This window comes from Pectinophora gossypiella, chromosome 12 (assembly GCF_024362695.1).
Source record: "Pectinophora gossypiella chromosome 12, ilPecGoss1.1, whole genome shotgun sequence".
Taxonomy (NCBI): domain Eukaryota; kingdom Metazoa; phylum Arthropoda; class Insecta; order Lepidoptera; family Gelechiidae; genus Pectinophora; species Pectinophora gossypiella.
Genome location: NC_065415.1, coordinates 5,142,027 through 5,153,394, shown reverse-complemented (window position 1 = coordinate 5,153,394; position 11,368 = coordinate 5,142,027).

Below are 11,368 nucleotides of genomic sequence, written 5' to 3'. Positions count from 1 at the left end.
CCGTACGCCCGTATTAGTTTACTTGACTAAGTCCTATGTTAGTTAAAAAGATAATTAAATTATGCGTAATTTTACTACATACTTCATAAATTAAATATCTTTTACACTGTTACTGCAAATATATAAAAAATATATATAATATTTATTTTCTTTTACCCTAAGGGTGTCTGGCAGAAATTGATGTTTAATAATAAGGTCTATTGTTTTTATTTTATTCGTCTGTACATGTCCTGATTTATGATCTCTGTGTTTTTATGCAATAAAGAATTAATTATTGATTGATTGATTCTGGCGAACTATGTTTCCCATGTAAACATGGTTATAGATACTTACTTCTGGATTACAATCCTTTATTTTTGACGTAATTTATTTTAGATTTTCCGCAGATGGGATTAACTACTTGGCCGGACAAATGGGGAGCGCTAAGAGCTCTCACCCGGATTACAATCCAGTCCGAATACCACTGAAAAGGAATACACTGGCCACATCGAATTTGATTTATGAAAAGATAAAATATTCAGTGTCTTTGTACTATATTCCAGGCAAAATACATGTTGTCTTAAAAACCGCAATTTTTCCAGTACATTTCATTGATAGATCCATCTTGTAACTCTACCCTCGGGCCATGCTCCATCATTAGGCTGTCGCTATTTATTTGCCTTCACAATAAGAGTACAATAGTTATAGTATCGAGTTACCTTCCGCTCTCACTTACTCTAGTATGGATATTTTATTAGCATTGTGTGATTTGTGAAACTGTTTTTAAGATTTTTTTAATGAATTCCCATAATTGAATTCTATAGTCTCTGCTTACCCCGGTGGGAAATAGGCGTGAGTTTATGTATGTATGTATGTAATTCCCATAATTTTATTTTAGTGTAGGTTTGAATTTCATTTGCTTCGGACCACCGTCGCATTTCTTGCATAAATAAAGCAAGTAAAATAAGTTTAAAAGTGAATAAAATATAATAATGTAAAGTACATTGTTCGAACTTAGTCATTACTAGTACCTAAATTGTAATCTAATTCGTAATACAGTCATCAGAAACAGCACAGCTGAATAATGGCATATAGCGTATAATATAATATCAAATTAATTAGAAACAAAACGATGCAATACCTTGGCTAAAAGCAAACCAAAACAAAAATTTAACCACCTAAAACTCCTAGACCACCTCAAGAACAAACCACAAAAAAAAACAAATTCCACCAACCTAAGCAGCCTAACAAAACAACCACCGGATCGGTAACTGTCAAACGGTAAATAAAGATGGCGGAAAAAAATGGAAGCCGTATAAAAAATGACATTCACACGAGAGCAGATTAGGGGTCAATTAACGCCGGTTAAGCAAACCAGGGGTATGGGAATTGTCGCAGGATTTTTTTATTTGTCTTTGGTCCGCGCTTGAGTATGGCAATAGAGGATTAAGCTGAAAGCAGACCAAAATTCTTCGGCATCGTACTTTAAGGCAACATGTGTTTTCAGTTTAATATGGATTTATTAATCAGAATCATTATTACAGAAGAGGAAAGGTCGATTTTTGATACGTTTATTTGGTAAATTCTGATGACGTCATCAGAAGAATACGGTAAGAGTACGGTGTAATTCAAATCATATAAATCCGAATCAAACCGTCTCTGTTCAATGATAGTAATTGTAATTCCATATACCTAAAACTGAAAATTCTGGCAACGCTTACGATGCGGAAGAATTTTGATTTGCTTTAGGAATAGGTTTGAAACATGCTTAAATTTAAAGTGTGTCTATATCCTGTCTTCTTCTTTATGGCGTTTTTAAATAAGGTAATAAACCTATACTGAGTTCTTCTTTTCTTAGGTTCAAATTCATTATGTACCAAACTGTGATTAGAATCAATGCGAGATTCATAACATTCGTTTAATAATTAGAAATTGTATTAAGTATTTATGTACTGCTTGACAAGCTACACTCGTGTAATACTTCTGTCTGATAGCTATATAAGTACTTATAGAAACTTTCAGTACCAAATCACGAACTTGTGCCAATTTCGTCTTCGTCTCAATCATGCGCCGGGTACATACGACGTCATCGGACCACCACGCTGCTGGCCTTTTCAACTAGTTCCACACTTTCTAAGTTCTTAGTTTGCACTACGTCACCCAACAATTTGTGTCATCAAATGGGTATTGTTGTCTAAAGTTAAATATTAATGTTATCTAAAGTAAGTAGTCTTAAAGTCATAATGCTCCTGAGAACAAAATATTTGGCGCCAAACTTCCTGCTTAGGTAGCAAATATCCATTCAGCTACCTACTCGACTGCTTTTTACATTTTTTTCTTTACAAAATACTAGGACTTCCAAATCTTTTACTTAAAAAACTGTGCAACAAAACAATGTTGTAAAGATAAGGGTTTGTTGGTAGCAAATCGTTATCTGTGGTACAACTCATTTTGTTCGAAACAGATCGTTAACAACCCTAAAAGATAAGGATGCCACCTCTCAATTAGAGTTACTTTTTTTTTCTAGCAAGGTTTTGGCTTGTGTACCTTTTCTTATCTTGTAACTAAATGGTTGTAAAAAAAACCCATTGGTCATTGGCTTGTAGTTAGTGCTTAGTGGACTGATAAGTTCCCAAAGTTAATTGATTGTTAATCCTTTGGATTCACCTTTATTCGCGAGTAGACTAGACAATGTTTGACTTGACTCAATAGCACTTGGCAATTTTCTCCATTATTTAAGTTCCAAACATGAATTCGAATATCATTGATGTAGGCCTTTGATGGATGCGAATCTCCAATCACACAGTGAGAGTCAAGCATTCTTCCAACTGGGTTTCCAATGCTCATCACAATAAAACGCTATCATTATTTATTAATAGTACTTATTGTAATTATTAGCTTTGTTCATAATACTGGGTAGATCGTCAGTTTTGATAACTCTATAAAAACATTTTGCTACAATTGCATCAAGTAATACAAACATTTCACTTGGCGCCTCATTCAATAAACAAATCAATGAAGCGTATTTGCATACACTGAATCATGCGTCCGCGCCGCGCACCGTTTCTCTCTATTGGTAGACGAAATACGTTACCAGCGCGACTGCGAGCGATATTGACATGACCTTATTTATTCATATAATGCTGTTTATTTGCTATTTAAGACTGTACTGTTAGTCTTAAATAGCAAATAAACAGCAAATATATATACATATCTTCCTTTAAAATTGTTTTTTATTTAAAAATAAATACATTTCTATTAATTAGGTATTTAATTTCGTTGATTATAGAATGCCTTGGTCTCAGAGAAATAATATCGTCCTATTTAACAGTTTAATAATTAATTTAACAATATATTATTGTTATTTATTTATTATGTTTTTATTTTTTTTAATAATTTTATGATCTAGAATATTTTAACTTTGACTTACTGTAAACATTGGCGTTGAGTGTTATTCACAACCTGACTGGAAAAGCGATAATAGCTCGCTTCGACACACTAAGGGCAGGTCAAAAACAGCGCAGTCTGTATGCCGATCCGCGCATGTTATAATTCAAGAAGATTTTTTTTTGTCGCTACTCGCCAGCAGTCGACAAAGTGCGTAATTGCAAAGTTCAATTGTGACGTAGTGACTTACAGGTGGATATCTCATGGTGACTCATAGCCATGTGATTCACGATTCAACGAATATGATGGGAAGTGTACGGGAATGCTGTAGTACGATTTGGTGAGCGGAAAAACCGTAAAGTCTCATACGGCGTGTGGGCCATATGGTGGACTTTGGCTATTATGACTGATTATGATGAAGTTTAAGAACTCGTAAATTAGTTAATCAGATTTATCTTCTATCGGATATACTTGATGATATCCCTTCCGTTTAGTACATTGTTTCTTTTTTTACGAGATATAATCTAGATGTATCTGTCGCCATACTTCACACGTAAACTACTTTTGGTAAGTAAATTAAACGCCCTTGATATAATTAAATAAAAAAAAAGGAAAAAGCATTTTAATTTATTTTTTTATATTTTATGTATTTGTATTTACTTACAAATGTTTTATTTGTTGTACTTTTATATTGTAATATCTGAATTAATTTAGCAATACTCGATATGGGACCATTAGTGTGTACCTTTTCGCAATTAATTTTGTGCCTGCTTTCTATTTCGTGAAATACACTGGTTATCAATTTTTCAAACGTGGGAAATACCTTTAAACCTAAAATAGCCGTAACAATGGATGAAAATATATTATTCAATATAAATTCAAGGCCGAATGATAAGTAATATGAATGAATTGAACTATTTATTAGCGTAACGATTACTCAACAGATTAGTCATATTTGAAAGTCAATATTGATGTTGATAATATCAGAAATAGCTTCGTAACTTTCATGGTCGAAGATCAACGCCTTCAGTTTTGTTTTTGCTGCTTTAATACGAGGAGGTAAATACCTATTTTGGATACCTAAAATGTAAATACAAATAGATGGGTGATGTAATAGTCCATCATGATTGAGACGACGATCTAGTGCTCTTTAGGATTCATTCAACTTAGAACTTCGAAATTAAGCTCGTGTACAATTCAAATCAAATGAAAAATATTCTTTATGTGTGTGCACACACGTACACGAAACATTTTAAAACAAGCACAAGAAAGATTACAGCCACAGACATTCTTTTAATACTCTTGAGGGCCGAGAGAAAATGAGCAAATACTGTGAGAGCCTTCAGTACTGAATAACGTACTGTCTACGCGCTCCCTTTTAGTCCTTAGCCGCTTATGACCATTTAAAACTAAAGTACTAACCTAGACCCAGAGGGAGTGAGGTCGGCGCCCGATACGAATTGGTGCGGGGAGAGAGTTACCATTCTATACGTCGTATTATTATTTATTCTATTGACCAAAGATGCTAATCCAAAAAGTTACCGGATAAAAAAATAAAACTAAATTGAATTGGTATCAAAAATTTAAATTATCGATTACGCGGATTCCAAACATTCAAATTATGAGTTACTACATCGCGGCATATTTGTGCCTCACCTTATATTTAGATCGGCAGGTAAGTAAGTAGTATCAAATTACTCACCATTTTTTGCGTGGAGTATGAATCACTTTCGTTCGCGTTGAGAGAGCCGACCTTGCCATCGGAACTTGTGGAACTGGATCAAACGGAGGAGATATCCGGTTAATACTTGCTTGATGGTCCGGTATTTTATAACAACATGTTGGTAAGTAGTTTAAATCGGGGTACTATCGAATTCGTTGGAGGTTATGTAACCTAAGTATATCTAGTTATGTGATAAATAGTGATAAGTTTTGATTCTGCTTCTTTTTTGTGTCAATGACATATTTTTATATCTTATTATCAGCTGAGAGTCACTGTGGCTTTCTTCTCAATCGTAAAGCGCGAGTTTGAACCCCGGTACCTACCTGTACCGGACTTGCACCAATGAGTTATTTATTTATCTTAAGTGCAGCTAGCTCGACTATCATAGACAGCGATTCGGCTCACCAACTATCACGTTGGTCTAACAGATAGCTCGGCGAGGTATGGGTACTTAGTTCATCTTGCCATGGATGTACTTCTGACTACCCTAATTGGGAAATAGTCGTGAGCTCATGTTATGTTACTATGCTAAAAAGGTTCACCATTCATTGAATTATAGATCAAACCTAAGTATTTATATAAGACATGCCTTGAAGGTCCATTTCCCTTTTATGCTATTTTTATTTGTTCAGTTAATAAGGAAATAAACTTTACTTTATAAAGGTTTCAGAAGCTGTAAAAACAGCTGCTTTGAATTAACCACAGTTAGAAACACTAAATTACATTACAGTCATTTCAGTGAAACAGATTACCATCATAAATATACCTTAGTGCACAATAACAGACACATATAAACTTACATAACGATGCATAGTACAATTGGGCGGCTTTATTGCTTTAAAGCAAATTATTCTTGGCAACCACTACCAGAAAGCAGCCACAAATAAACTTGAAGGCGATGGTGCAACAAAAAACTACTTACAGTTAGTTTAATAGATACTAATTTTACATATTAATAAATAAATACACCTCTAATACCTCTGTGCAGCCCTTTGGGCATACACGCGTGATATATGGGTACATACTATTCACATGTATCCACATTGTCCTCAATCCCTCATTCAGCGCTTATCGCTATCGACCGTATCGCGGTCGATTAATTCTTTCAAATATTTTTCCTCTCAGACGACGCCCTGAGCCGAGGTTCGCGCCCAACTGGGCACCCTTAGACCTGTTGTCTTAAACGTTGTACCGGGTGAGAGCCTTCAGCGCTCCCCATTTGTCCGGCCAAGTAGTTAATGCCATCTGCGGCAAATCTACAATAAGTCACGTCAAAAAAACAAAACATTGTCCTCAAACAGAACACAAAGCACTGACTGTAGAAACATACACAACCAAAGTTTTGAAGAAGTAACAGCTATGTTGTAACAGTATGAATCACTTCGTGGAAACGGCAGGTTTTTGCTAAGAAATCCGCCTCTGGTTCCAGGATACACACCCTAACCTTGCGAGTGAGCTCATTATTACCTCAGCTTAATGAGTTAATAAGTAATGAGGTAACTTTGGTAAGCGGACTTACCGTGACGTGCGAAAGTGTTATGTAACTATGCGTCAGAGTAGAAATGTTTTGAGTAAGTCGGAAATCCGTCCTTTATACATTTTTAATTTATGGCTTAATATTGTAGTTGTGGGTGAAATGAGAATGAATAGGGTGGTGCAAAATGGAAGTGGTCTTTACCCAGCAGTGGGTTGATGCGGGCTGATTGATTATGATGATTGTAGATTTACCTTAGATTTTCTACTTGATCGGATAAATGGGAAGCCATGACGCGATATACTTATTTACTTTAAAACTATAATAGGGTATTTGACTGCTTTAAAAATAAATTATAAAATGCTAATCTATAAATAGAAGCCAGTCTAAGATGATCCAAAATCAATTTTATTTTACTTTTCGACGTATTTTTGAATTTTATTTATGAATTAAGTAACAATGAGTACGACGTTTGACCACTTTTATCGATAACGTCACAGGACAGTATTTCCATACAAACCCCAAGGAAAACTTTCGTTTTGACGTTTCGTAAAAAAGTATCTCATTTGAATTAATTGTCAAGTAGTCTTTTAGTTTAGTTTTTTTTTCATTTAATTTATTCAAATGTGTAATTAACTGGTGTAACGTGGTATCTAGTCGACTCACGGATGGAGTCTCAGAAAAAAACGGAAATAAAACCATACATTATCCTCTTGTTGCAAAGGTTCTATGGGTCAATCTATCGTAAAATATGTAATTAAACTGTAATAATGTGTTTTGTCAAACAATCACGGATGTGATCGTAGTATACATGTTTATGTTATAAAATAACATAACTTTACAAACAAGCAATATAGACCCAGTGGTCCCAACAGAACGTATTGAGATTTCTAAATCTCAATAGGTAAATATATTATTTTGTAGGAAGGCGTATTTGTGGCGGATTTAATGGTTCAATAAAATGTCGTAACGGGGTTATAAATCAGGAAGTGCTACTAAGAGTGAGGGAAAAAAGACAAATACTGAGAATTACTGAGGACAGAAAAGGCAAGATGATTAGACACCTAATAAGACACGACGAAATTATTAAAAACATCATAGAAAGAGAGCTAGAAGGAAAGAGAGGAAGGGGAAGACCAAGAAGAGCTTACATAAAGAAAAGGTTAACGTCGTGTCTTAAAGGGAAGTCAAAGAATTGGCCTTTGATAGACTGGAATGGAAAATGCTACACCGACAAGAGCGTGGCTCTTAAATTGATGATGATGAAAATGTCGTAAGTGCACTTAACGCTTTCTTCTACGGAGGTATATTGCTATATTGTTAAACGGGTTTTCGCGTGGTATTAAAAAAAATATGGTAATAAAAACCTTATTATTGCTTCCTCGACGTTTCGGTAGATGCCAGCCTTTATTCCAGATCTGTCTGCAAGATTCCCGAAAAGTAACTAACTACCCTCATTAATTAGAGGGTGTGCTAAGCATATTTCACTATTCAGCTTCACTGCGCCCTGTTGGAGAAACAAAATATACTAAGTACTTATATATAGAAACATAATTATTAGTTTACAACTACACTCGTAAGTGCGTAATGTTTTAATTCAAAATGTTATAATTATTACCGTAGCGAGAGATGTGTGTCTAAGCAAATGGAATTCCATAGTCTCTGCCTAACCCCGGTGGGAAATAGGCGTGAGTTTATGTATGTATATGCACTGTAGCGAGGGAGCAATTATATTCGCTTCTTGCATAAGCCTTATTCAGGCTTTTAGATAAGCGTCTTATTTCTTGCAAAAAAAAATGTGCGAAAAATTAAATGTTTTGAAAAAATAAAAAGAAATATTTTGAGGCTAGTCAGATTTCCAGCCATCGCATGATAAACTACGTACCCGAGAAGTAGTATAAGTTAAAAAAAAAAACTTCTGTTTAATTATAACTATAACGTAAGGTAACATTAACATTTGCAGTAAGTATCGCACGAAGGCACCTATCAATATCAACCGTAAAAAATAGGTAACAACAGCTTACAGAGCAAAATTTCAAAAAGATTCCCGCTAATGATGATGAGATCTGTACTGTTGATGTTTTTGTAAAATGTGAATCATGCGATATAATGTGGCCTGGAGGGTTAGCCAAGTTGGGAACGATTTCGAAAAGCGACAGTCACAGTGATAAAAATGACATAAAGTGACATATTTAAATATTTTGGTATTAATAATCTATGTACACTCATCATCATCATCAGCCTATTAACGTCCCCACTGCTGGGGCACGGGCCTTCCCTATGGATGGATAGGGCCTTAAACCATCACGCAGGCCCTGTGCGAATTGGTGGTTATTAACGACTGTTAATGCAGCCGGGACCAACGGCTTAACGTGCCTTCCGAAGCACGGAGGAGCTCGAGATGAAAACTTTTTTTTTGTGGTCACCCATCCTATGACCGGCCTTTGCGAAAGTTGCTTAACTTCAACAATCGCAGACCGAGCGCGTCTACCGCTGCGCCACCGAGCTCCTCAACGCACACAATGTACACTATTAACGCATATTTATGGAAGACGATGTTCGATTGTTTGTGCCTCACCCAACAGGGTCCACATAACACGGAACACCAGCGTCGTGACGCCGCGACTTGTGCTGAGTGAGGCCCTTTTATCATGACGTCCACCAAACCCTCATTGACGTCATTTCGACGAACATCAGTCTTGCGTTTTGTAATTGTTTTGTGAAAATTTAAACTTCTTTTTGTGTGTGGCGTCCTTTTATAATAAACTTTTTCTATTCTTATTCTATACACATTACTCCAAATATTAATTGTTATCACTGTTCCTGTAATTTCCGATAATCATTTGCAACAAAGCTAAGGCCCCTGTTATTCCGTTTCACAAACGTCCTCTCGAGGCTGATTCTCTTAAACACAATACTCTCGGATGCAGTCTAGAACCATCTTCGCATCCGTCGAGCACCCGCAGGCAGTCAAGCCTGTTGTTTATTTCGTACCGGGGTCAACCCTCTCTAATCATGCGGCCAACAGTTAATGCCATTTGACGGAAATATACAATAAGTCTCGTTAAAAAAAAAAGCTGCGGCGAAACAACGTTATAATTAGGTACAAACAAAGTATTATAAAGTCTTGAGCAAATTGAAGCTTTATCAAATCTTTACCTCTCTATTAAAGACATACTAAGTCAAAGTTCCACTGGTTATAATTAATAATTTATTCTTACTTTCCTTTCGCATGCCATTTCTGGCTTTTCACGTGGAGATGAAGTTTGTGCTCTATGGCTTCTTACTCGGTTATACAATTCTACAGTACTTATACAGGGTGTTAGTAACACCGTACCGAATGAGGGGATGGATCCACAATCAACAAACATTTTTTTTGCTACGGAAAATTCTACTTGTTAAGATGTCACGTCATGAGTTCAATCATACCCCTCAGAATTCGGTACGGTGTGACTAATACCCTATATAATCTGTGTGAAGTACCTCCACGCTGCTCCAATGCGGGTTGGTGGAGGTGTTTCTACGGCTAATAGCCGGGACCAACGGCTTAACGTGCCCTCCGAAGCACGGAATCAAATTACTTTTTCGGGCAATCAGGTGATTCAAGCCTGAAAAGTCCTTACCAAACAAAGGACAGTCTCACAAAGTGATTTCGACAATGTCCCCATCGGGAATCGAACCCGGACCTCCAGATCGTGAGCCTAACGCTCTAACCACTAGACCACGGAGGCTGATTTCATACGTTCATTTAACTTATAATAAGAAAAATACATACCCCTCCATATCATGGGAGCAAGCTACAGAGGCTGAAAAAGATGGCGAGGAGTGGAAATCTGTTATTCAAGACCTACATCCCAACAGGGGATAAAATTATTACAAGAAAAAGAAGAAAAATATAAAAACTAAAGTGTCTGTTAATTTATCTTCAACATTCTCTGTCTCTATTTAAGAGCTGCGCTCTTGTCGGTGGAGTAACCGCCATTCCTATCTTCTTCCCGCCAAAACCTTCACCTCCCGATACGACACGACCTGCACCTTCTCTTTTATTTGTTTCATAAATGTTAACCTAGGTCTACCCCTTCCTCTCTCCCTTTCAATTTTTCCTTCTATAATGTTTGCTATAAATGAATCGTGTCGTATCAGGTGGCCAATCAACATACATACATACATAAACTCACGCCTATTTCCCAGGGGTAAGCAGAGACTATAGAATTCCATTTGCTTCGATCCTGACACACTTCTCTTGCTTCCTCTACATTCATCAATCGCTTCATACAAGCACGCCGGTTCAGAGTAGATCGTATTAAACCTTTTCTAATTTATCTTCAAAACTACTTGTAACGCTGTTCTGTCTCTCCCAATCGTGAATGTGAGCGTGAATTTGCCTCGCTAATGATGATGAGTTGAACACTGTACAGTTTTTGTGAAAGGGAGTGAATCATGTGACATTATCTGTTCATGTAACAGTGTCGTGCGGACCTCCCGGTGTACTTTCCGGCGTGACCCAAATTGAAGATTTAGGCATACATCGCATGTCGAACTTGACATTAAGTAACTGTATCTCGCTTTATAAAGAGAATCGGGAGAAACGGCCTCCGTGGTTGAGCGTTGGGCTCACGATCCAGAGGTCCCGGGTTCGAATCCCGGTGGGGACATAACACAAAAATCACTTTGCGATCCCTAGTTTGCTTAGGATATTACAGACTGATCAACTGATTGTCCAAAAAGTAAGATAACCCGTGCTTCTGAAGGCACGTTAAGCCGTTGGTCCCGGTTACTACTTATGTAAGTAAGTAGTCGTTACA